Genomic DNA, 26,831 nt, shown 5'->3' with positions numbered 1-26,831 from the left:
CCCAAAAATAGACCCTCAAATCTATGGTCAACTAATCTTCGACAAAGCAGGAAAGAATGTCCAATGGAAAAAAGACAGCCTTTTCAATAAATGGTGCTGGGAAAATTGGACAGCCACATGCAGAAAAATGAAATTGGACCATTCCCTTACACCACACACAAAAATAGACTCAAAATAGATGAAGGACCTCAATGTATGAAAGGAATCCATCAAAATCCTTGAGGAGAACACGGGCAGCAACCTCTTCGACCTCAGCCGCAGCAACATCTTCCTAGGAACAACGCCAAAGGCAAGGGAAGCAAGGGCAAAAATGAACTATTGGGATTTCATCAAGATCAAAAGCTTTTGCACAGCAAAGGAAACAGTTAACAAAATCAAAAGACAACTGACAGAATGGGAGAAGATATTTGCAAACGACATATCAGATAAAGGACTAGTGTCCAGAATCTATAAAGAACTTAGCAAACTCAACACCCAAAGAACAAATAATCCAATCAAGAAATGGGCAGAGGACATGAACAGACATTTCTGCAAAGAAGACATCCAGATGGCGAACAGACACATGAAAGAGTGCTCCATATCACTTGGCATCAGGGAAATACAAATCAAAACCACAATGCGATATCACCTCACACCAGTCAGAATGGCTAAAATCAACAAGTCAGGAAATGACAGATGCTGGCGAGGATGCGGAGAAAGGGGAACCCTCCTACACTGTTGGTGGGAATGCAAGCTGGTGCAACCTCTCTGGAAAACAGCATGGAGGTTCCTCAAAATGTTGAAAATAGAACTGCCCTATGACCCAGCAATTGCACTATTGGGTATTTACCCTAAAGATACAAACGTAGTGAGTGATCCAAAGGGGCACGTGTACCCGAATGTTTATAGCAGCAATGTCCACAATAGCCAAACTATGGAAAGAACCTAGATGTCCATCAACAGATGAATGGATCAAGAAGATGTGGTATATATACACAATGGAATACTATGCAGCCATCAAAAGAAATGAAATCTTGCCATTTGCGACAACATGGATGGAACTAGAGCGTATCATGCTTAGCGAAATAAGTCAAGCAGAGAAAGACAACTATTATATGATCTCCCTGATATGAGGAAGTGGTGATGCAACATGGGGGCTTAAGTGGGTACGAGAAGAATAAATGAAAGAAAATGGGATTGGGAGGGAGACAAACCATAAGTGACTCTTAATCTCACAAAACAAACTGAGGGTTGCTGGGGGGAGGGGGTTTGGGAGAAGGGGGTGGGATTATGGACATTGGGGAGGGTATGTGCTTTGGTGAGTGCTGTGAAGTGTGTAAACCTGGTGATTCACAGACCTGTACCCCTGGGGATAAAAATATATGTTTATAAAAAATAAAAAATTATATTAAAAAAAATGTCACCTGAGCAAGGCAAGGTCCAGACTAGGCAATAAGATCGCCTCTGTCTGCTTTCCAGCTCTTTCTACAGTGGCTCCAGACCTTGGGCAAATTCATTATTACCCCTCTGCCTCATCCCAGAGCTATACTAAGAAATAACAATAGGTCTGTTTTGAGAAATTAGGGACATGGTATATGCAAGGCCCTTAGCGCATTACTTGGTACAGTAAGGGCTCCATGAACATTGTTCTCCAAATAAAGGCTTCCTCAGTCCTTAAGCCACTCCTGAGAAAGTACTGAGTGAGGAAAATCTAATCCCCTGAGGCCATCTACACACTGCAGCTGTGGGAATGTGGCCACAGCAGGGCCCTATCTTGTTCTGTGTGCCCACAGGAAAGAAGAGAGACTAGAGATACCCCAGGGGAGAGCATTTGCTAAGGATTGATTGGAGGAGGATGTCACTGAACATACTATAATCAGGTCAAATGATGGCATCAGGGGGCTAAATGGGAAAGCAAAGGACGACACAGCAAGTCTTCCTGCCCCCCAGATCTCTGGGGAGAATCACACCCACTTCAGCACTAAGGGCACATCTGCCTGTCCACCCGTGTACTTCCTCAAGCCATTCGACCCTACAGAGGTATGCCTGAGCCTGTTTCCCAAACGTTGGTTTACATAGGCAACATGGCTTAGTTAGTTCAGCTACCATATTGGCCTCATTTTATGGCAGAGAAAAGAGAGGCTGAGAATAGATTCCTCATTTGGTGAAGGTCACACATGTGACATACGCCTGTGCCAGGATTCCAGGGTCCGGGCCTGGCAGCTGGCAGCCTCTCTCCGTCCCAGGTGATGTACCCTCCGGGGAAACTACCAGTGCACCTGGCCCATGCTCAGAGCCTCAGGGCTGCCTCTGTTTCCACCAGCAATCTCCATGGATTTGGGTCCTTGTCACTCAAAACAAGTGAGTGCTGAGCCAAGGGAGGGGAGAGCAGCTCTGGGGCACACCCCGCACCCAGAGCCATTCTCAGTAGGGGGAAAGCCCTGCTCCAAGAGGCTCTTGTGTTTTGGGGTTGATGACTTCCCAAATTCTCAGTCAGATCCCTCCTTCCCCTTGTCCACATGGGTCTATCCTCACAATGTTCACAGTGCATGGTCAGCAAGGGCTCTGAAGGCCTGGCTGGCTGAGGGGAAGGCAGCCTGAAGTGGGGGACTTATCACTTGGAGGCAACATTGGGGCTACTTACCCGTAGAAGATGCTGCTTTGAATTTCAACTTGTATCTGCAAACAATTTCATCCTTTGTGTATAGATCTAAGGCAGTATCATAAAATGTCACAGCATATTCTTCTGCAAAGGCAACATTTGAATGTCTGTGTGAGGCAGAACTTAGGGCTGCCTCCCCTCTTATCTGCTAGTTATAGCAGGTCACCCCATAATCTTATTCCCAGGGTCTCCTCCTGAGGAAGCAACTATGTTCAAACCAACATGTGTGACACTCCAGGGCCAGATCCTCACCCAGTGTCACTGAGAGTCCTCTCGGAGTGCTGAGGGGACTTGAACACTCAGGGTCCCCTCACATCCATCCCTGACCCACGGAGCCCATGAAGGCATCCAGCCTCATCTCCTCCATGGGGGCAATGCTTGTCCTGGTTTTCAAACCCTGAAATGCCCAAGTACTCCCTGAGGGGTACAGGCAATGCTCTCCATGGGGTCTCCCACATGAATGAGAGAAGAGCCAGGACCACAAGCCTGGAGACAGCCCTGTCCCATGCCTGAGCTGGTTACCCAGGCCTGGTGCCTGTGTGACTTTCTGACGCTTAGGGTTTTCTCATCCTGCCTCTCCTCCTCTGTGCAGGCTGGAGATCCCAGGAGTAGGACCTGGACTAAGGCGTGGCAAGCAAGGAGCCCAGGACCCTGTGCAGAAGAATTTGCCAGGGAAAGAGAAGTCCAGTCTCAACTGTGGTTCTGGAAGTCTACAGATGATTACATCTCCACTGCCTCCTCCTGAAGCTTCATGGACATAACTAATCCACCTGGGGTTCAGCAAACACTTCCTCTCTCAGTGTGGAGACACTGAGATACTCAAGTGCAGGTCTAGGCCCTAGACCTTCACCAGGCTGCTATATGCCCCTGGTGCTTCCTGGTGCTGGAGGTAAACAGCAGGGGACAGAGAGGATAGTTAGTAGATAGGCTCTAGCCGGGAGGGATAAATCCTAGTAAGGATTTAGCCAGGATAACAGGCAGGTCTTCAGCTGCAAGCGCAACGTCATTAGCATCCTCCTCTGTACCTTTCCCAGCATAGGTCATTCCAGTTCCTAAAGCTTGATTTGCCTTAGGTCAATGAGTTATTGGAACAATTTCTCAGAATTCCAGTGCAACCTTGGATATGGCTGTCCTGATTTCTCCTACTTCAGTTCTTACTGCATCTCCCACTGATTGAGGGAAAGTTTGAAAATTTTCTGCTTTAAAGAAAACAGATTCTTACTCTGTATATTTTGCAGACCTCCTGACATGGTATGTTTGTCTTTCAAGTATTTTCTAAAAATGGAAGTCAGCACTCAAAGTCTACATAGTTTCCCTAAAAATCCAGATTACTGGATTTTTGGAAAATGGGAACACCTGGCATCAGTGGGTTTACATTTCTGCAAGGCAACAATTGGCTTAGCCAGGGGCCACAGTCCTGCTCACAAGGGAGCATCTCCCTGGGGCCAGTGGCTGCCTTTTCTCCATCACACTGCAGCACATCATCCTTGGCTTTCCCTGACTCACTGTTTCAGCTCATGGTATCTGCTTGGCCTCTGAAGGCTCCTGACACCAGCGTCTCTGCCTTAAAGGAGCATGAACCACATGGAAGCAAGATGAGAGTACTGAGGACTTGATAGAGGACAGAAAAGTCCAGCTGTTGGCCTATGCAAAGAAATCTGCATGTAGTCTACTCCAGGTAGACTTCATATCCCTAAGGAACACATCCTTTCCCACGTACAGTAGCCAGTACCACAATGCTGCTTTGAATTCGATTGCACTAGGCTGCCTACTCACTGCTCACCCTGCCAGCCATGACACAGCGCTCCGTAATTGGCCTGAAACAAGCAGTTGGGGTTATCTCCCCTGAAACCATTAGCCAGCCCAGCTAAAGCCACCCTGAACACAGCTGCTGCCCCTCAGTCTCACAGAAGTAGCATTTACACATTATCCCAGGATTTTTTATTGCAAAAAAGTATTTCCTTGCAAGACAACAGTAAATGCATAGCCCACATTGTTATTAGATACAGGCAGAGAAGGGAAAATTCAGCGGGCTGTGTGTGGCAGCAGGTGAGATCAGGCTCCAGAGGAGGCCAAAACAGCAAGTAGACTCTTCCTGCCACTAGCAAACAGGCAGAAGGAACCAGAAGTGGGCAAATCTGTGCCAGGCCAAGGTGTGTAACACCGGTGTTCATCCAAAATAACACTCCCCACGAACAGCATATTCTATGGGCTGATCTATACTTTCCCTCACCTCCCAACATGCCCGCACTAGGCATTATGCCCTAAATTACACAGAAGGAAGCTGAGGCTAAGAGAGGGCAGGTGGCTTTCCCTGGAGCCCTGGCAGGTACAGGGCTAGGATCTGACCTCATGTGCCCAAGGCAAGTCCCACTTCTGCTCTTCTCTTAGTTCTGAGCAGCTATCACCAGTTTGCGCAGGATATAGGGCGGCCGCTGAGGGCAGGGCTGCCTGACAGCCTGGGACCTCACAGAGCCTGCACTCCTCGGGAATCTTGCACACTGTACTTCTGCCCACATGCCCCCTTCCCATGAGGTGTGCACTGTAGCCCTCGGGGCCCTCCTCAATCATCACTCCTCTGTAGCAGTGCCATCTGTGTCCCCAGGCACTGCTGCTCTCAGAGGGTCCTGTCACTTTGGCAAAACTCTGTAAGTGGAAAGCAGGGTGATGGGCTCAGATTTTTGAGCAGAAGAGATGTGGAGTTAAAGGATTTTGCTCTGTCCAGTAACTGCGCCTTCTGCTCCAAGACCCCCCACCCAATTCCTCCAACAGTAACCACCACTGGATGAAAATGAAGCACAGACTAACATCGGCTTGAGGGAGCTGCATTTCCTACACAAGGGGCCATTGCATCGCAGCGGTTGGGTGGCATGAGGACCCGGATCCCCTGGAAGGGAGACTGGTCCTTCTGGATGGAGAATTTTCTTTCTGGAGAAGAAGTTGTACAGTGGGCCTCCCAGGGCTCCAGACAGAGGAGCTCCCCAAGGAGGCCAGGAGGAAACCAGCAGTGAGGAAGGGCAACCCACTGACCATGCGACTGACAAGGTCACACGAGTGGACGTGACTGCCCTGGGGAGGGTCAAGCTCTGGGAATACTCCCTGCTGTTCAGCACAGGTTCTTTGGGAGAAATCCGACTCTACTGACCAATATTTATCCTGTGTGTCCTCTTCATGCTAGCAATCCTACTTGTGGGATTGACCCAGGGAATCCTGACCCATGCCCACAGAGAGTGAGCCTCACGGTGTTCACAGCCTGCTGTAGCCACGTTAGGAACAACCAGAATATTGACCAGGGAGACTGGTGAAAGAAACTTCCTCCATCTGTAGAATGGAATATGTGCTGATGGTTGGGGAATGTTACATGCTGCATGACCCCATTCATGTAAAAACATCCTTGGAAAGCATATTTAAATAGCTCTGTATAGACATATGATGAACTGTCTATGGTAGTTATCTCGGGCAGACAGAGGATGGGATGAAAGGGGAGCTTGATCATGGTAGATGGATAGCAGCTACCCACGTTGGTGGCAAAGGTGTCTCTGCCCAGCACCATGGGTCCTGCCTTCCCCCTCTGGGGGCTCCTGCCCCACACAGCCCACCCTGCCCTCTGCACACAGTGTAGCCCTGCTCGCTGGATCTCTGAGGAGAGCCCTCCTCTGCCCTGGGTCCTGCTACGTGCCACCACGGACTCGCTCTGGGCCAGTCACAGACAGAAAAAAGAATGACAGCGTGCCCCCTCCAGCCTTCCTCCCTGACACAAAACTCCAAGTCCAGCCAGCACACACACAGGAAGGATGAATCTCCAAACCACCGTGCCAAGAGTACCAGAGCAAGCATGATGTTCAAACACGGTGTTCGTACCACATGAGTCCACCGAGAGGATGTTTTAAAGCAGCAAACTAGCCTATGGGAGAAAAACTGAGAAGGGCAGTTGCCTTCAGGATGGGGGGAGGGGGGCAAGGATCGCCTGGCAAGTGATCTGAGGGGTTTTCTGGGGTCAGTGGTAAACTCTTTGTCTTCCTGAGATGTGCATTTACCAGAAGTCATCAAATGATACACTAAAGTTTGCTGCAATTTAAAAAAGAAAACTCTTAACAAATATTGGTGTAAACAGCGAAATACATACAGAATGATGGGTTTTGGGGATGAGGTAGCCTGATGCCTGTAACTGGTTTGAAACGCACAAAAAATTAAGATGCACTGTGTCTGTATTTGTGTGTGGGCATAGATGGGTGTGTTTGCAAGACAGAGAGAGAGCACTAGATAGACAAAATTATAATGAAATATGGTCAGATATTAAATATGAACTGTAAAACCCAGGTAGTAGAGATGGGGCTGTTTCTTGTACTGGTGTTTCCACTTTGCTGTAGGTTTGGAAATTTCCTTCACAAAGTCTGAGAAAATATCAAAGTACTGATTGGTAAAAATAAATGGTGACACAGCCAAGGCAAAGTCAAGGCAGGTACAAAGTGACAAGTGACTAATGAGAGGGACAGACCAAGGGCTGTGTGAATCCAGAGGGGCCAGTGAATCAGGGAAGGGGCAAGGGGCAGACTCCTGGGAGTGAGGCCTCAAGGGAGGGGTAGACTGAACCCGGGAAAGTGGACAGAGGGGCTTGCAGAAAGCCCAGTGTCACCCCGTGCCCCAGCCTTAGAGCTGAGGGAGGACCTGCCTGGCCTTGATGGGGGCTAGGGACCTCACACTCTCAGGACAGGCTGGGGTTTGGGAAGAGGCTTGCTCAGTGCCCTCGGGCCCTGTGTAGGAGATGCCAGCCTGAGCCACCACAGTGGAGAAACTGAGTCTGTGCTCACCCTGCCAGCTTTTCTAGGTGCTCTGGCCATGGGATTTATTCACCATGCAAAGACCAGCACTCAACACAAGTCTCACTAACACCAAGCACCCACACAGGGCCAGAGGGCACTGAGCTGAGGATGGGCTGGGGACCAGACATAAAGGCAGGAAGGCTAGCAGAGGCCTCTGCCTCACCCTGGAGAGTACCCTGAGGGGCTGAAAAGGTCCTGAGTCTCATGCTCATCCTCTGTCTGCTTCCCAAGGCTCCCTGACCCACTGATTTATTTCAACTGACAGCCTGATGAAATGCCTCCTTTGATTTCATTTGGGGTCCAGGATCCTGCCTTGAGCTTGGCCTCTCAGTGACTGTCACGTTGTGGCAGCTTCCTCAAGAGGGCAACAATTGAAAAGGTCAGAACAGGAGTGCTGAGTTAAGCTGTCAGTGGGTGTGCGGCAGGCACCTGTCACCCCGGCCTGGCCACCATGGGGGACGGACGATGACTGCCATTTGCACCTGCAGTTTGACAGGCTGCTGCGACGCCATGGCCTGTGCATGTCCAGGGGACATAATCAGAGAAACGAAGCTGTCAGGTCAGCTACACGGCTCAGTGCTTTAAACCAGAAGAGCCTACTTGTGTGGGGTCTCTTGCCCACCTCCCTCCTCGTGTAGCAGGTTGGTGCAGAAGACAGGAGGAATCAGAGAGTTGCAGGCCCACAGCTTATTTGGCTGGAGATGCTTTCATCCGGGATGATTTCCCCACACCCTCCACACATGGCCTCAGCCCTGGGGTCGGGGGCACCATGATGATGGGAATATTAGTACCACTACTCCTGCTTAGGGCTGACCAACTTCTAGACCCTGTGCCAGTCCTCATAAAATCCCCTGGCCTTCCGTCTCACATCTGCTCATGGGTGTTATTGCTACTTCTGGGAGACAAGACGGGAGCTCACAGATGTTCAGTGGTTTGTTCCGGGTGGCATTTCATGGGCAGCACAACCAGATGTGAACACAGGTCTGTCTGACCCCATGGTCTGTGGCAGTATGCCCCTACAGTTAGGAGTGCAGAGGCCAGAGCAGGCCTCTGGGTCTGCATCTGGCTAGATCCAGCTCAGTGCTGTTAGCAGTGGAAGAAATGTGCTTCTCCCTCCACTTCCGCTGTACTGATCCCCAGTGGGCACACACAGAGCCCATTACAGAGAGGGGGCTTCTGTCCCAGTAGTCACTGCATAGGAGTTCTCACCAGACTGACACAGAGACCCCTGGATGGGGAGAGGGCACCCTTGTGAAGTTCCAGATGTGAGGGAGAGGAGTTCCCCATATAACCACTGGATGAGATGTTAGCTGTATTTCTATGGATGCCTTCTGTCTGGCTGTGTTCCCAGTATGATGCTGGCCATTGTAATGTGTCCAATTCTTTAGTCATCCATTGAGATAATGTTTCTCTTCTGCACGTTGCTGATGTGGTAAGTTACACTGATGCTTTACATACTGAATCGGCCTTGTATTGTGGGAGTTGTCTCTAATTCTTCTTGATGTGCTGTGCTTTTTATATATTCTCAGATTTCATTTTACAGTGTTCTGTTGAAGGTTTTTAAATATATCTTTTCTTGTTGTGTATAAACTTTTGACTGTGAGATTTAAAAAGTAATGACACTGTTCTTATTGTGGTAATCATTTCACGATATATGCATGTCAAGTCTTTACATGGAATACCTTAAACTTATACACAGGTATGTGTCAATTATATCTCTATAATAATGGGGAAACAGTTATTAAGGATATCATCACACCACAACCCATGCTTGACATGCACACTCCAGTGAAACATAGCTGTACTACTATGCTCCATGCACACTCATATGCCCAAAATGTTTCTGTACAACTGTGTTACATGCACATACGACACTCTTGAGACACCCACACACTACCCACATACCAAATGTTCACACACCTCATATCACACACACACATGCACATAGCACATTCTGTCTAGAACAGTTGACTACAGCTCTTACCTCCTACACAGACAAAGTAACTCTCCCCAGCTATGACTTCATGACAGGAATTTACCACCAGCTAGAATAGAAAGAGGGGTGGCAGGTCAGGGATAGTGAATGGAGCGGACAAGGTAAGAAGCCACCTCATTCCTTTTCTCACATTTAGCCCACACTCACCAAGTTAACAATGTCTTCCAGGGACTTGAATCCATTGTCTACACCATACATTTGATCCCTTCTTTGTACAATGTCATTCAGCTATAAGAGAGAAGAAGTGACTTGAGCCCATTGCCAGGAGTTGAGGACACATACGTCCCCATCCCAGGAGAGGGTTTCTTCCCTCGTGCCATGTTGGACTCCAAGGGCCAGGCCTTGGCATCGGTCAGCAGCCCACCCTTAGGGAAGGGAAAACCCTTCCACCTGTGCCTCTGGTGGCAGGTTTTACACACTTGTCATTCATTTCTGGAGTGGCTATTTGCTATACAGACACTACAGGTGGGTTAGAGGAACATTCCTAGGAAAGCTGCCTGTCAACCCTTTCCCCATCTAGGCTCACGAGGGGCACCTGTTTACCTGTTCTGAATTACCTGGTCTTTCTTATAGTCTTTTACACCCATGCAATAAACTTTGGCACCCATATCTCGAGCCTTCTCAGCCTAAGAGAAAGAACCCTTTGAGTACAAAGTACCAAATACATGGAACAAAATGCTGGTAACAACTGGTTGGACTCACTTCAGACTTAGTCTCCTCAAATGCCTTTTTTTTTTTGTTAAAGATTTTATTTATTCATTTGACAGGGAACATAAGTAGGCAGAGAGGCAGGCAGAGAGAGAGAGAAGCAGGCTCTGCACTGAGCAAAGAGCCCAACGCAGGGCTCAATCCCAGGACCCTGGGATCATGACCTGGGCCGAAGGCAGAGGCCTTAACCCGCTGAGCCACCCAGGCGCCCCTCCTCAAATGCCTTTTGCGTCAGTGGTCCTGTGTTCAGAGCAATATCAGACTGGCAGCACTATTGCCTGCAGGGGAAATGGGGAGTGACTCCGTTGGTAGGGGCATAGAAAATGAGGCTTTTCAGGCTGCTGGAGCCACAACACTGCTCCCCGTACCTCCTTCTCCAAGTGAAAAGTGCCAAGACCTCAGCACCTGCCATCACAATCATCTGGAGGACTAGAAGGCCAGATCTGGAAGGAAAAGGAGCCTTAGCCAGGATGTTAGATGAAGATGGTCTGGGCAGAGCACAGCCTTTCCCAGTGTTGGAAACACAGTCGCAGGATGATATCAGCCAAAGGGAAGGAAAGGAAGGGAAAAGAGCCAGGACCAGAAATGTAATGGAGACCAAGTGTGGGCAGCAAGGGGAATCCATCACTTTTTTCGGGAAATGGAATCTTGTCTGCTCTAGGTCCCCTGGCTTTTCCGTTTTCTTGTTCAGGCATCCCAAGTATAGTTCAACCACCTCTCAGTTACCAAGAACTTAGAAGGTACACATATGGCCTCATATTACTCTGAGACACATCACTAGGGATGGTTTTCATTTTCAATGCACAGAGGAGGGAGCCATGGTCCAGAGAGGACAGCACCTTGCTCCAAGAGTCAGTGATAGTAAGGGGCTGACCAGGGTCTGCACCAGACCTCCCTGAGGCCCAGGCCTGCTCTGCCCCCAAACCTGCCCATAGTGAAGTCACCAGGCAATTTACCTTTAGCATTTTCTTGTTCAATATGCTCATTTGCCTGCAAGGAAATGAAAGAGTATTGGGGGAGGACAGTGGGAGGACCCAGGAATACTCTAAAAACTCCATAAAGCAGAAGTCATCAGAACTCTAGATTCGGTACCTTTTTAAATCCTTCCTGCATATTTGTGGCTCCGGTAGGCACTATATTCTGGAGTTTAGTGAGCCCATCACTTATTTCATTTCTAAAAAAAAAAAAAAAAAAAAATCAGAAAAGTGGTTGAAGTGTAATTTGGTCTTGATATTAAAGGCAGCCCCAAGCCGTTCTGGAGCCACTGTGCAGTGTGTACATGTCTGGCTGGGACAGGACATAAGTCAATTAGCTGGGTCATGACCTTCAGCCCCCTGTCCTTGCTATTGACAGGCCATGCTCAGGCCTCCACTGTCTCCATTCGGGTGAGCATAGGGTGGGGGATGCTGCTTTGCTAGTCCCATGGGTATGGCCTGGCTTTCTCTGCACTCATCACTGTGTCAGGCACACAGACCTCGGGGACCCCCAAGGCCTTGCCTTGACCATCCACGGTCAATATGGGGCACACCCATGGAGGTGTCACTGTGAATCCCACTCACGATGTGATGGGCAGGGATGCTAGAAGTTACTAGGTCCCTCAGGAAGGCACACTATCCTTCAACATGTAAGGCTGAGTTTGGAAAAGTCATCCTTCTGATTGATTCTCCTGCTCTGTCCCATCCTCCCTTGCCACAGACCCCTGAGGTTGACCCAGTACCCCCAAGGTTCTTTCCCTTCTGGACTGGTGCTAAAGGAAGTAGCAAGATGCTTTGTGAGTACACTGGGGCTCCTGAGCTCATGTGCTCCTGAAGAAAAAGGCCAAAGCCTGGGGAAGTGGCCCTGAGGAGTGATCCCCTGGCAGCCACGGGTCTGTGGCCAGACAACTGCTGTGAAGGCAGATCTCATAGGTGGGATGGGGACATAGGAGGGGCTGGGTGTTTAGGTTCAGGCCAATCCCATGTGACAATCTGGACTGGCACAGCCAGTCTAGGAGAGTGTGGACCCTGAGAAGGCTTCTCACTGTGCAGATGTTGCTGTGGGGGAGACTTAAGAGCCCCAGGTCCAGCCCTGCCCAGCCCACCCAACCCAGGAGGTGAGGCCTGGGACCTGAGGCCAGTAGAGGCCACACCAGGCACTACCCAGCCCAGCAGAATCATTCTCCTTCTTCTTGCCATATTTTGGATTTTTTTTTTCCTGAACCCTCAAATATGGGGTAACTCTCATCCCTTCTTAATCTCTGGCCTAGGAGCCCCCTGGCCAGGCATACACTTGCTTGCCCCAATGCCCCCAAGGAAGTGTTGCCTCTCCAGCCCTACTCCTAGCTCTGAACTTGGAAGGAATACAGGCTCTTATCACCCTCAGACAGACTCCTCTTAAGGTATTACTCCCTTGCCAAAACATAATTACTCATCATTTCCACTCTTCTGGGCACACTGATACTCCTGTACCTTCATTTGGGGAAGATGTCACTATATTCACTGTCCAGAGAGGAACAGGAGGCCTTCCCTAAGCCCCCACACAGCTTCTCACATCTGGGCCCCGAGACTCTCACCTTGGAGAAGGCAGAAGCCTTTCCCTCCCCAAAGGACGGCCCTTCCACCAGAGCCCCATGCCCAGTAGTCTTGCATCTCTCTGCCACCTGCCAGCATCACCCCCAATGAACATGCTTTCTTCCACCTCATATGCACTCAGGTCTATCTGTTCTAAACACGTAACCACACATATCATGCCTCCACTAATGCTTGGAGCAGCCAGCCCACGCCCTGCTTCTCCTGGAGTCAGACATGGGAGTGCTGTTTCCATGCACTGACATCAGCACTCTGCTGCTCCTGATTGGTCTCCATGGTATTGAATGGCGGCTCTATGTTCCAAATCCTGTGTCCATCCAGTTCTAAGGGTGCTCAGCCTCTTTTATGTATCCCCCCTCTCTAAATTAGGTTTCAGCCATTTGTGTTCATGAGAATCTTAACCACCATAATTTTCCACTTTCAGACTTTTGGTAAACTGCTGGGCCCACCATGGTCCACCTAGGATGCAGGCACATCATGCCTTTCTCAAGTGCCCTATCCCAGCCTTGTGCTCAGAACCCTACTCATGTGCTCTCTTGTCTCAGACCCACCAAGGGAGCAAAACCCCTCCACTGAAAACATCGATACTTCGATGCTGCCCATCCCTTCCTTCCTGTGTCTGATCTGTCTCCCATCCACCCCTCCTCCCACACTGGACCAGGGCAGAGAGTGATACACAACACAGGTCACTGTTCATAAAGGACCTGCACATCTGCTCCATACAATCCTAGGAGTCCTCACATATAGCACATTCTTCAAAAATCAAATAGCATGGAGGAAAGCATTCAGGACAGCTCTAGGTCAGGGCTTAGAGTGGTGGAGATGGTCTAGCGACATATCATCTGCCAATGTCAGTGAAGCCAGGGCTCAGAGAAGGCTAGGGAGCCAGATCTGGGAGTCAGGGTGCACAATGAGTGGACCTCAAGCCAGAGCAGCCTGTACTCCATTGGCCTTTCCAATGTGGCTTCAGGGAATACTTCAGCTTCCTGGCTGTCCCTGAGACTCTGCTCTTCATGTCTGCCATGGGGGATCCAATCAGTGCTTACCTGTCTGAGGTGAGCTCCATAAGGGTGTGGCCCTGTGTGGAGTAGGTAGTGAAGGGCATCCGCATTTTCAAGCTAGGGAGGAAGCATGTGCTTGTGAGAAGCCATCAACACAGGCTCAAAATGATGCCAATAAAGCTAAAAACAAAAAACAAAACAAAACAAAAAAACACACTCAACCCCCCCCCCCCCCAAAAAAAAAAAAGTTTCACTGCAGCCAGTGAGAGGCAGTCTATGTCAGTTTCTACAGTTCCCACTATAACTCTTCTGATTTCAGGTCCATTTCCCAAACACTGGAAGTTCCCACAAATGTAGTGAAAAGCTTTGAGGCTGGTAAGATGTGTCACCTCCTCAGAATAGAATGCCAAGATGGCATCCTGCTCCCTTCTTACATTCTTAAAGAATGTATTCCACATACACATGCACATGCACATACACACACACACAAAGAGGCATATACAGAACATATCACAAGGAGATAAACACCTTCACATTCCTGCAAGCTCCTGTGGAGCTTGCCCCTGTCTTCTCTTCTACTTTAACATTCTTTGGACCTTCATTCCCTTCCCTCCTAACTCCTTCTTCATCTCCTTCTCTTGCCAAAGAAATTATTCTCTTTCTTGGAAGCCATTTATATACATCCCTTCCTTTCCAACTAATTTTATCCACTTAGTAACAGACTTCTTTTTATGAAGCACATCCTTGATCATGTGAGATCCCTACTCAAGAATCCTATACTTTCTATAGGAAGTAGGAATTTCCAGCAGGAAATTCAAGCCCTGTGGCTTGGCATTAAGAGCCCCTATACTCTTGGCTCCAAGTTGACTGGTCCAGCCTCATCTTCAAGTCTTCTCCTGACTAAACATATTCTACCATTTCTTCCACAAGACATCTTCTTAATGGTTCCTGTTACTTTGGCTTTCCCCATTCTTCAAGGTCTAGTTCAAATTTCCACATATTCTAGGTAATTATCCTTGACTTTTTCCTCTAGGAATTCTTGCTTTTACCTTTATATTGCCGTGTAAGACTTTTGTAACTTTCTCTTGGCCATTGGTATCATTTAACCAGGTGTTCAGTTACTGAACTACTGGTCAGTGTGCTTTAACTTCCTTTTCAAGCTGGTAAGGTTCTCAGAAGCAGACTATGTCTCCTTTAATTTCGCCTCTCAGGCAAGAGCCAGCAAAATCTGCTGAGAAGCAATGGACAATTTGACTTTCCCTCTTTCCTGTTTCAGAACACCATTGTGAGCACTGTGCTTTTGGCCTGAGGGACTCCCATGTCCACTGAATCTAAGCAGCTGTGTATCTTCCTGGCAGAGGAAAATACCCTGCAGCATGGAGAGCCTTACTTTGGAAACTTCTTCACTGCATCATCCAATTGTTGTTCACACTCTCTGACCTAAAAACAAAGACTCGAGTCAGACAGAAGAGGCATATACATTGGGTGGGAAGTTTCTGCCCAATACCTCCCATAGCTCCTTTAGCAAGTCCTCTTTATCCCACATAACTGAAGTCTGCCACGCACCCTTGGTGACCTCTTTAGGTCACCCTGGTGGTGATTTTCATCAGTGTGGATGGTGGGAATGTTGAATAACCAGACCCATATGCTTGGGACCATGTGAGTTCCAGGGAGGAAGGACTTTGGGTGGCAAACCAGGATGGTTGGTTTGGTTATGGTAGGTGATTACAGTAGGTGGACAAGAAATGAAGGAGGATACATTTGCTGGAAAACCCATTCTGATTCTGACATGTTAGCTCTCTTGGTTCCCCATTTTCCTTTGGAATAGCTATTAACAGCCATATGCTCCTCATCTATTCTTTAAAGTTGTATAGTGGGGTGCAAGGCAGGGCTTTTGGCACTGCATTCTATTATATACCTTTTTGAACCAACAGATACAGCCTCAGAAGGTAGCCCAAGCCAGTCCTGTAATCCTCTGCTGGATTCTGGATTCTTGGGTATCAGGCTACCCTTACATACTTCCTTAGATTGGGGATCCATTGTAACCCTAAGTCTGACCTGCCAACCATCCCTCATGATACACACAAATTCTTCTCACACCTTCATGGTTTCCAGCACTCACAGAGCAGGAAGAGACATTCACAATAGGGGACTACACCTCAGGCCAGGAAGGATGTGCTACTCAGACAATTTTATTTTCCTCCATCCTTCAAAGCTGAGCCACTCTGGACATGAAAGGCCTATTTGAAGACCACTGCAAGAGGAGAGATAGGAATAGACCTGGGACACTGATGTTCTGTTGCCATCATGCGCTGACCAGCAAGGAAAGCCACAGATCCTTCCTCTCCCTATTTTCCATTTCTTACTCATCAGCTCCCACCTTAGTTCCTGGATAGTGAAGATGCTGAATGGGGGTGGAGCCTTATGATATCCCCTCTGTCTAGATGAGAAGTTCTTAAATGTGCTCTACCAGCCCAGGGTTCAAAGATCTTTGCAGTCCAACATACATAATCTATAGTTCTGTACTAATTCAAATTTATGATTCGCAAATGAGGTTCACTAAGTGTTTTGGTCAAGATCCTGCTGATGACAAAAGGTGAAACAGTTGGATGCCTAGCCTAGGCTCTTTTTCTGGATCTATGACAAGTCATGTCTTTCCCATGTCATATGAATTAAAGAAACCCACAAGGAGGCCCTTCCTCTTTCCTCCAGTAATGACTACATCAATTTCCAAGTAAGATAAAACATGGAAATATTAATTACTCAACATAAGTTTATCTACATTGGTCTTTTATTACAGAGGAACTAAAGCTATTTGGGTTTAATAAACATGTTGTATGCAACACTGAAAAGTTTATAGTGAGGAAGAATATACTTCCAGAAATTATGAAATGTATTCATAAATTTGCCAATCTTCAGAATCTTGGGAGAAGAGTACATAATAGCTCACCTTTCAGTTTTCACTAGTAACTAAAGTTTCCAAGGGCTAATAATTTTAATTAATATGTGCAATTAAAACTACTAGAAATCATAAGACAAATGACTCTCTACTGGGAGAACAGAAAGTATTTTTGTTAAGAAAAGGTATGAGATATGAAAACGAACTTTTGTTAAGGGAAAAGAAAGTAAATTTGTTCTAAAGAGGATGGTCATTTTAGAATGGAAAAAAAAGGAATAGAAGATAAAAACCAAACGGAAGTAGAAAGCAGAAAGCAAGATAAAATCTTATTTAGTAAAGCTGATGGAAAATGAATAAATTTATTGTTGGGTTTTAAAAATAATGGTATACCTATGCAAAATTAAAATGTAATTCTTTCTTTTGTTGAACAGAAAGTTTTCTTAAACTATTGGTGTGCTCTTAATAAGAGATTAAGAAAGGTTGTTATTTACCCTGTAATCTATTTTGAAAGCAAATATATTTCATCTTACCAGAATAATTTCTTGTGCTTCATGTTATCATTATCAGGTCTTTGATTATTTGGGGTACTGAGCCTTCTCTATTAAAAGAGCTAAACTTTTTTTTAGCAACTATGTAACTTTTTTAGTTTGCCTTAGAAATCTTTGTCACTTTTGTTGAATAGCTAACCCAGATCACCTTTTGATATTTTTTATAAACTTCCCATAGAAATTCTAAATGAAGTCCTTTTGATTTTGAATTAACTTTGATATATATAAGAAGGTCCCTGGAACATCTCAAAATATTTTTTTCTCTCTTTATAAAAGATACATGTTAGACTAATTAGGTTAATTTAACATGTCAAATTACATGGGAAACATTGTCAAATAATAAGTGATGCTAAACCTTCTTTAGGTTATATTTGTATGGATATATGTTACTGATATATGTTCCAGAAATTGTATGACATTTCTAGAAATCTGATGTGTTGGTATAATGTTATCAGTCATAATTTTAATTATTATCTTAAAATGTCTGTCAGAAAAAATAAAATTTTCTTGTCAATTTCATTGTAACAGACTCTCATGAAATCTTTCCAATTGGCTACCTTTAAGTCTTTTGACATTTACAGTTATTGCTTTACTTTAATGCATTTGCAAAAGTGCTTCCTCTTCAAAGAGATTCATGAAAGGGACTGACAAATACAGGCTTTTTTTTTTTTAAAGATTTTATTTATTTATTTGAAAGACAGAGATCACAAGTAGGCAGAGAAACAGGTAGAGAGAGAGGGGGAAGCAGGCTCCCTGCTGAGCAGAGAGCCCAATTCAGGGCTCCATCCCAGGACCCTGAGATCATGACCTGAGCTAAAGGCAGAGGCTAACCCACTGAGCCACCCAGACACCCACGAATACAGATTTTTGATAACTTTAAGAACATACTTTCAGCTGTTTATACTACAAGAATTTTTTTTAACTCTAATTGAGAGAATTATAGATTCATAAAACTGTTAACAAGAATTAAGTACACAGGACTGAAAGAACTGATAAGGATGATTATAATTTTGTAAGACTTTGAAACATTGCTGTTTTGTCTACATTTTGTTTTCCAGAGTTAAGAAGCATCATTTCTCTTTTCTTTTAATATATCTATAACATAGCAATTTCCTAAAGCAAACTTTTTACAACAAAAATGGAATACTGTTGGCCTTTGTACAACATGGGTGTTAGGAGTGCCAACCCCTTGTGGAGTTGAAAATTCACATATAAATTTACCTCCCCTCAAAATTCAACTGTATTTTAAATCACACTGTGATTTAAAAGTAAGGTAGAAGTTTCCAAATGACTAGAAGTGAAGGGAAGGTGGAGGAAAGATGTAGGGAAGGCTGGAACAGCAAGCAGCAGGGTTCTGATCTGTTCCTGGCCCTCTTATGTGAAGCTTAGATCATGGAGATCCCAAACTGAGAGGCATAAAGAAACCAGTTCTGTGGAGGGATTCTTGCCAAAGTGGTGGGTCCAGTCACTGGCCAGAGTCAGCGAAGGACTACAGAAAAAGGACCTCTGGGATGGGGGTCTAACAGAACACCAGGTGCGGGATAGCAGCAGGCAGCAGACAGCAGACAGCAATAGGGTGCTGTTCATGGTGCTGAAAATTCTCTGGGCTTGGTAACTAATACCACCAGGGAACTGGAGGCTTAAGGCTTGTCATAATTTCCTGCAAGTAGGAACTGCATTACAACCACATAAGAGGGGTCAGGTGGAGCAAGTGACCTAGAGGGATGATTAAAAATGCTCTGTCTTCCCCCAGACTTTGCTTGGAAGAAGGGTTCCCGGGGCACCTGGGTGGCTCAGTGGGTTAAGCCTCTGCCTTTGGCTCAGGTCATGATCTCAGGGTCCTGGTATTGAGCCCTGCATCGGGCTCTCTGCTCAGCAGGGAGCCTGTTCTCCCCTCTCTCTCTGCCTACTGCTCTGCCTACTTATGACTTCTTTCTCTGTCAAATAAATAAATTAAAAAAAAAAAAAAGGAAGAAGGGTTCCCATATTCCTGGGTAGAGAGCAAGGAGTGGTATAAGTACTGCCTGCTAACTGATTCCACCACTGGAACTCTGTGAGCTCCTAAAGGAGGGCATGTGATGTGATGAGCACTGGGTGTTACATGTAACTAATGAATCATAGAACGCTATGTCAAAAACTAATGATGTGCTATCTGTTGGCTAATTGAATTTAAACTTAAAACAAACAAACAAAAAACCCAAAAACAAGAAAGAAAGGGAAGGGAGGGAGGGAGGAAGGAATGGGCATCATTTAAGGATCCAGCTTTGCTAACTTTGGATGCAGATGAGGAGAAATGTAATGTCTCTTTCTACTGATGTCCAGTATTTATATTAAAAAAATCTATGTATAAATGGACCTATACAATTCAAACCCCTGTTGTTCAAAGGTCAACTGTAGCTGTCTTTTTCTATCTGACTCCTCTATTATCCAGAAATTCTTGAGTATTTTTGTTTTACATGACAATATAGGTATTTGCATAAGTTCAATGAAAATTTGTTCTTGTTACAGGACAAAATTGGGCAACTGCTTAGTCTGGTTTTTTAGCCTAAAAAGGCTTTTAAAAATGAAATCTAAGTTATGATAAGGTTTAAGAAAACAACATGGACTTTATAAAGGCAATAAATCCCCTTAGCTATCACCAAAGCTTTAACTGGAATATTATATTTGAGATTATATGCTAAATCACTATTCTTGCTCTACTTAGGAAAATAACCATACCCAGTTTAATAGGATTAGACATGTTTTGCAAACAGATTAGTCTTACTATGATAGTCTCTGGTAGAAATTGGAGGAATTGTAGAGATAAAAAGTATTTTCAATAGAAACTATAACACACCCTGATGGGTATCAGATTTTAGACCTGTTCACTGACTTTGAATGTTGTTATCTACTTGTAAAATGAAATGGATTCTAAATTATTGTTTTTCTCCAATATTTGTCTCCAACTCTCCAAACTAATGGTTTCAATTTTCTTCCATCCTTATATTAGGAATTACCAAGAACAAAAACTGCCCTTTTCCCAAAGCCCTGCAAACTGAGCTGGATAACTTGATATGAAACTTCATAGAAATCAACACAATGACTCATGAACAGATAATTTTTGTGTCTCTTGCTATGTGGGCCACTTAGAACATTTACTTTAGGATCCAGTAACATCACCAGAGACAATCAATTTACAGAAGATGCTTTGAACCAACATCTAGGAACCCAATGACTAGAAGTCTTCTCATCTGGCTTCTCTCTGAATTTAGAACCTTATGAAGAGTCTGCTTCAATCATTGACTGTTTTCACTGAAATGCCTCGAATTAAATACCTGATTGCTGACATGGTATAAGTCAAACTTTGGAAGTGCACCTACAATACCATCTCCTGAAATGAGATGTCACTGTTTAACTGAACTGACCTATTCTTGAGACTAAGGGATGGGTTCAATGGGAGGAAACAAACTACCAACTCAACTTCCAGACTGAAAATTCTTGAGGAAATTTCAAAGTGTGCCTGATTTAAGGATTATTTCAAGCTGTTAAGGTGGTTTTATTTATTTATTTGACAGAGAGAGAGAGGGAACACAAGCAGAGGGAGTGGAAGAGGGAGAAGCAGGCACCTCGCTGAGTAGGCAGCCTGATGCTGGGCTCGATCCTAGGACCCTGGGATCATGACCTGAGCTGAAGGCAAACGAGTTAAGGTGGTTTTAGATACAAGACTCAAGCTAACAATGAGGAGTCTCTGACATAGCAATTACTTCCTGCTGTAATTATTTCAACACTGATATTATATACATTAAAATATGAGAAATTAATAAATAAGCCACTTAACTAAACAGGTGGATGTCTCTTCTGGTATTTTCTTTGATTTATTTGATACCAACTGGTTTTACTCATGTATGCACTGGCTAAGGTACATTCTTCAGTTTCTTACTAGTGTCCTCCTGATAGTCAGCATGGTAGTCTCCCTGGTGTGCTATATTCTCTCAAGAGTCTTAAATATATGTCTGCAACCATCATCAGTACATCAGATGGTCTCAGTGCACTTGGAGAAACAAAAAAGATGAACAGATAAATAGCAAAAACAATTCTTCCAATGTATCTGACATCATTACCTCAAGCTTAATGACAAGACAAGAACAATTTAACCCTAATGGTAACTAAAAGTGGCACTAATATCAATTTTTTAAATTTAAATTCAATTAGCCAAGGTAAGCTCATTGTTTGTCTTTGACATAATGTTCAATGATTCATTAGTTGAATATAACACCCAGTGCTCATCATACTGAATTGTTGATCAGTCTCTCCTATATGAAAGGGTGACCAAAAGGGGGGAATTATTAAAGTGTTAACACAAAGAGCCATTGTACTGAGGTGGCTCTAATGCCTAGAAAGCATACATATGCACACCAAACACAAGTAGCGAAATAGGCTTTCCCAAATAAGGCAACTGCTTAAACTATAATTATTCAAATAATTTCTTTGATTTTCTTCCACATCTTCTCTATATAAAACTCCTATCAGTGGAGTGTCCCTAACAACTGGGCTTTTGAGCTTCCTGATTCAAATCTATGCACACTCAAATCCTTAAAAATTATAAAGTGCCTCAGTTTATCTTTTAACACCAAGGAAGGTGGCTGTGAGCTCCTCTCCCATCCCCAATGCGCCCACAGTGACAATGTCTAGAATTCCAATGTCCTTAGAATGAATGGATCTTGAAGCTCTGCTTCTCCCCTCTACATCAGCTTCTCTTTCCACATCCATACCACACAGGCAGGAGCTGTCTTGGGGTCAGTCCATCCATTCTCCTTTCACGGGACACATCTGCCCTGGGATCCTACCCATTTTCCCCTAGCCTTTCAGGCCTCCTGGGAACTCCCAAGACCTTCCCCTTTTCACTACAGCTGTTACTTCTATCCTTCACTCTTTCTTACCCATGCTCCCCAAGGAAGCCAACTGGCTCTAACAAAAACAGATCTGATCCATCTCTCGTCTGATAAGAGCCCTCCTTCCATGGACTCCCAGTTACCCTTAAGGTGAAGTACACACCTCCTCCTTCAGCTTAAGGTTAAGTACCACTCCCACCCCCATCAGCCTGTCTTCTTCCTTCACCCTCTTCCTCCTTACACTTGGATCCTCTGGGATCCCCTGAGAGCCTCAAAGCTCAGGTCTTTGCAAAGTCTACTCCCTCTGCCTGGCTTTCACATACCAATAAGGCAGGCACACTGGGACAGTCACTCATTTTCATCCTTTTCAGTCTAATGAATGACCAAATAAATAAGGAATCCAATGAATAAACTGGAAGCAAACCTTCAAGACCTTCCTACAGGTGACAGATTCCTTTTATATTTAAGATGAGCACACGTATTCTCAGAAATTTACCCAGCCTTGAAGTCTTTGAAATGGGCTTTGGAATCAGACATTTCGGAGTGTCAGTTCTGGTTCCATGTCTCTCTCTTTGAGGGATCTGAATCAGGCAATGCCAAACCTAAGGGCCTAATTCCCTGCCCTGAGAAGCCTCCCTCCCTCATCAATAAAATAGGGATAATTACATTTATCTACAGTTGTGAGGAAGATTCAGTGATGAAGCTGTTTTCCTACCTCACTCTTACCCCCAGTCTAGAGCCATACTTGGTCTCCCCCATCCAATCTGTCTGGATTCCTGTGAACTCTAGTTTCAAATTAAATGTAGAATCTGGCCATTTATCATTATCACCCCTACCTTATTGGTCTATACCATTATCAGGTCACCTGTGGACCTCTGCACCAGCTCCTCACTGCTGTCTTTGTGTCCACAAACAATGATCCTTTTAGAACAGGTTCTAATCACATACTTCTCCTCTGCTCAAAAACATGGTCCCCACACCAAACCTCCTCATAGTCCTATCAGCCCTGCCTTTTCTGACCACCTCTTTAGAATGCCTTCTCACTCCCCCACCTCACACCTTCTTTGGGAGAGAGGAGAAGAGACCAACCCCTATTGTTTAATTTTGTGCAGCAAACTAGCTTAAATGATACTGAGAAAATCACTTGACTCTCCAGAGAGATCTTGCTCCTCCAAGCAGGAGGAGGCTTAAAGTGGTCAACACATTGCCTGGCATACAAAAAGTGCTCAATTAATATTGTTTTATATTCTACCTGTGCCAAGAGCCCTTCATATCCATTGCAGGGTTGGACTGTGCCCACATTGGGCATAATAGCAGAAAGAGAGGTTTGGACTGGGGCACTGTAACAGGATGGCACCAGAGGGAGCCCTTTGGACTCAATGCTATTCTCTGCAAAAACTGACAGAAAGGGAAACTTCATTTCCTCACAATTCCCATCCATACCCCAGCCCCAATGCCCAAGTGAGAAACCACCATCCCTTTGGGCTATGCCAGGTACCAATGAGGCACAATCTGCTCAGGACAACTCAGAAGTCCCTCCATGGGACAGTGTGAAGGGACTTATTCAGTGGGCACAGTAGCTTCCACCTCTGCTGGCTTTCCTTAAATGCTAGTGGACCGGGCATACATCTCCCCAGTCAGTAGCCTCCATGTAGAATAGAAGGAATCAGAGGCAGTACAGCCTAAGATGCTGCAATCAGGGCATGCAGGAAGCTACTTCAAACCTCTAGATGCCTCCCACCTTTCTAGGAGATCAAAAATGCAAATACCTTCCCTACTCTACATCCCAGGATGCTTTTTTCCCCCCAGTATGGCTTTGAGAATGACAAAAGTGCAGTAAAATGGGCTCTGGAAATAAAAAAGTGCTTTAACATTTTATTGACAGTCATGTTACTGTTACTGTAGATTTAGTAAAGTTCATTCTCAACCTATTAGAGAAGTTGAAAATGGAACCAAGGTAATGTTTGCAATCTCTCCAAGCATGAAGATCCACCTTCTTTCCTTCTTAAGGGCCACAAATTGTCTAATGCATAGCACAGCTGCCTAGGACAAAACCTGGTCAGATCAAACTATTCTGAAAGTACACACTTTCAGAAAAGTGGTCTCCAAGTTGTCAAAGAAAGAAGGAAAACACTTAGCAGCAGGAAAGCAAAGAACTTCCCAATCAGTGATACTATAAGAATGCCCAATGGAAGCAACATGTCAATCTCTGTGGTCCTATAAAAACAGAACTCATTTGGGTATTAAACAACAGACAAAAGCCCAGACCCATAGATAGCTTCTAACAAGTGCTGAGAAGGAGCTTCTAGCAATCACCTCCCCTCCAACTGTTTAAGGGCATTCACATTACAGAACCAGGCCATGCTGATGGAGGGACTGAGAGCCACCCAGAAACTCTATGGTGGCCTTTTTTCCTTTCTAAAAGGAAGAGTCTCAGGGAACAAATTCTTGGGGCTTTCCTTCTATCTCAGGAATAAGGTGCTTAAAGAGGGTTTTATGTTAGGTCTGTCAAGAATTTTACCACCTCCCCTTTCCCAGAGGCTGGGGTCTCCTTGAACACCTTCATGCCAGCAGTGACCATGGGGTCAGAAATGCCCTGAGGGGCACCCCGGATCAGGGTGGGAGGGCTGCTTACGTGTTCAGGATAAAGTAGAGATCAAAGGCACCCTCGCAGGTTTTCACCTTCTCTGTCTTGCTCCTGTAGTACCTGGTGCCCTGGTGGGAGTTTCTTCAGCCTGGGAGGTGGTGCAGGAAGCTCCCTGTGCTCAGCAATGGAGGTGGCAGCAGCAGGAGCAGGAACAGGGAAAGTGCAGGGCCTGGGATGCAGATGCTGCTGCTCCCTATTTTCTTAGCTGTCCCTGAGGCCCCACTCTCTCCTGGAGCAGAAGTGGGATTAGTGCTGGCCATGCCCAACCACCACAGGCCTCTGCCTCACCCACTGTCTCCCCGCAACCCCTGTGCCCTGAGGCCTTGTCCCCTCCAGCCCTTTCCCTAAGATGCTCTGAGAGCCCCACCTGGTACCTGCCCTTTGGGCAGAAGAGGCCAATGGCTGGCTCTGGAAAGATGGCCCCACTGCCTTAGTGGCCCTTCCCCTGCCCCCACAGAGGCAGAATTCCCTGTGGTGTTCCTTATGATGGACAGGAGGGTTGGCATGGTGACTTTGTGACCTGCAGCTCTGCTCAGTGTCCTGCCTGTTGACAACCCCATGTGGGAGTCATGGGATCTTTGAATGGGGGATAAGATGAGGCTGCCATTTTTCCCTTATCCCAAACCCTCCAGATGGCCATTCAAATCCTCAAGACCCTGCCCTTTTGTAACTCAAAGCAGGTAGCTGAGGTGGTTTAGATGAGGCCATCCCTGTGGGTGAGAAGGTCCAGGAACCGGGATACTAGAGTACATAATAGTCATTGGTGTGAACACCCATGGACATGGAAGGATCTAGAAGGTCAAGAAGGTTTGTGCAAGCATTCCAAAGTCCTTTGTGAATGACGGACACTCCAGTTAGGTACTGCTGTGTAACAAACCACCCCAATGTAATGACATACAAGAGAACCATTTCCTATGTGCACAGGTTCTGTGGATCAGAAATGCAGAGAAGGCTGAGAGGGGATGGCTTGCCTGTGCTTCATGGAAAAAACACAGGCATGGACAACTCTGAGTCAAAAGTGATTGCAAAAAGTCAGTAAGCAATGTAAAAAGCATTTAGAAATTCATTAACTGATTTTATTTTCTTCATTTTTTATATACACAAAACAAGAATGATATATACTAAATATCCTTCTAAGTTTAAAATAGATCTTCCAATGTTTATTATATAAAAATTACAAGTGATAAAAAGGCAGTTTTGTTTTCTTTTTTTGGAGTGGTATTTAAAACCATGGAACATCTTTTTTTATTAATTATTTTTATTAACATATAATGTATTATTTGCCCCAGGGGTTACAGGTCTGAATCGTCAGGCTTACACACTTCACAGCACTCACCATATCACATATCCTCCCCAATGTCCATAACCCCACCACCCTCACCATACCCGCCCCCCCCAGCAACCCTCAGTTTGTTTTGTGAGATATAGAGTCTCTTACGGTTTGTCTCCCACTTGCTCCCATCTTGTTTCATTTTTCCCTTCTCTACCCTCCAAACCCCCCACTCTGCCTCTCAAACTCCTCATATCAGGGAGATCATATGATAATTGTTTTTCTCTGATTGACTTATTTCACTCAGCATAATACTCTCTAGTTCCATCCACACTGTTGTAAATGGCAAGATTTCATTTCTTTTGATGGCTGCATAGTATTCCAATGTATATATATACCACATCTTCTTTATCCATTCATCTGTTAACGGACATCTAGGTTCTTTCCATATTTTGGCTATTGTGGACATTGCTTCTATAAATATTTGGGTGTATGTGCCCCCTCAGATCACTATGTTTGTATCTTTAGGGTAAATATCCAGTAGTGCGATTGCTGGGTCATAGGGTAGCTCTATTTTCAACTTTTTGAGGAAACTCCATTCTGTTTTCCAGAGTGGTTGCACCAGCTTGAATTTCCACCAACAGTGTAGGAGGGTTCCCTTTCTCCGCATCCTCTCCAACATCTGTCTTTTCCTGACTTGTTAATTTTAGCCATTCTGACTGGTGTGAGGTGTATCTCATTGTGGTTTTGACTTGTATTTCCGTTATGATGAGTGATGTTGAGCATTTTTTTGATGTGTCTGTTGGCCATCTGGATGTCTTCTTTGCAGAAATGTCCGTTCATGTCCTCTGCCCATTTCT

At 45.4% G+C, this 26,831-nt stretch overlaps 1 long non-coding RNA gene across 2 annotated transcripts; it reads right to left on the bottom strand.

Moving 5' to 3' along the window:
* Nucleotides 1-10,264: 10,264 nt before the first annotated feature.
* Nucleotides 10,265-25,156, bottom strand: LOC131830316 (uncharacterized). 2 transcript variants are annotated; one of them, XR_009353105.1, is made up of 6 exons: nucleotides 25,069-25,156; nucleotides 24,690-24,930; nucleotides 15,127-15,176; nucleotides 13,782-13,853; nucleotides 11,261-11,342; nucleotides 11,121-11,158 (listed from the first exon to the last, which is right to left on the bottom strand). It is a non-coding gene; the product is annotated as an uncharacterized LOC131830316 (long non-coding RNA). The 2 variants fall into 2 exon arrangements; XR_009353106.1 differs by lacking the exons at nucleotides 11,121-11,158; nucleotides 11,261-11,342 and adding an exon at nucleotides 10,265-10,446.
* Nucleotides 25,157-26,831: the final 1,675 nt, after the last annotated feature.

Source organism: Mustela lutreola, chromosome 4, assembly GCF_030435805.1.
Source record: "Mustela lutreola isolate mMusLut2 chromosome 4, mMusLut2.pri, whole genome shotgun sequence".
Taxonomy (NCBI): Eukaryota; Metazoa; Chordata; class Mammalia; order Carnivora; family Mustelidae; genus Mustela; species Mustela lutreola.
The sequence above is the reverse complement of the archived record's forward strand: the minus strand, read 5'-3'. Positions and strand labels throughout refer to the sequence as shown.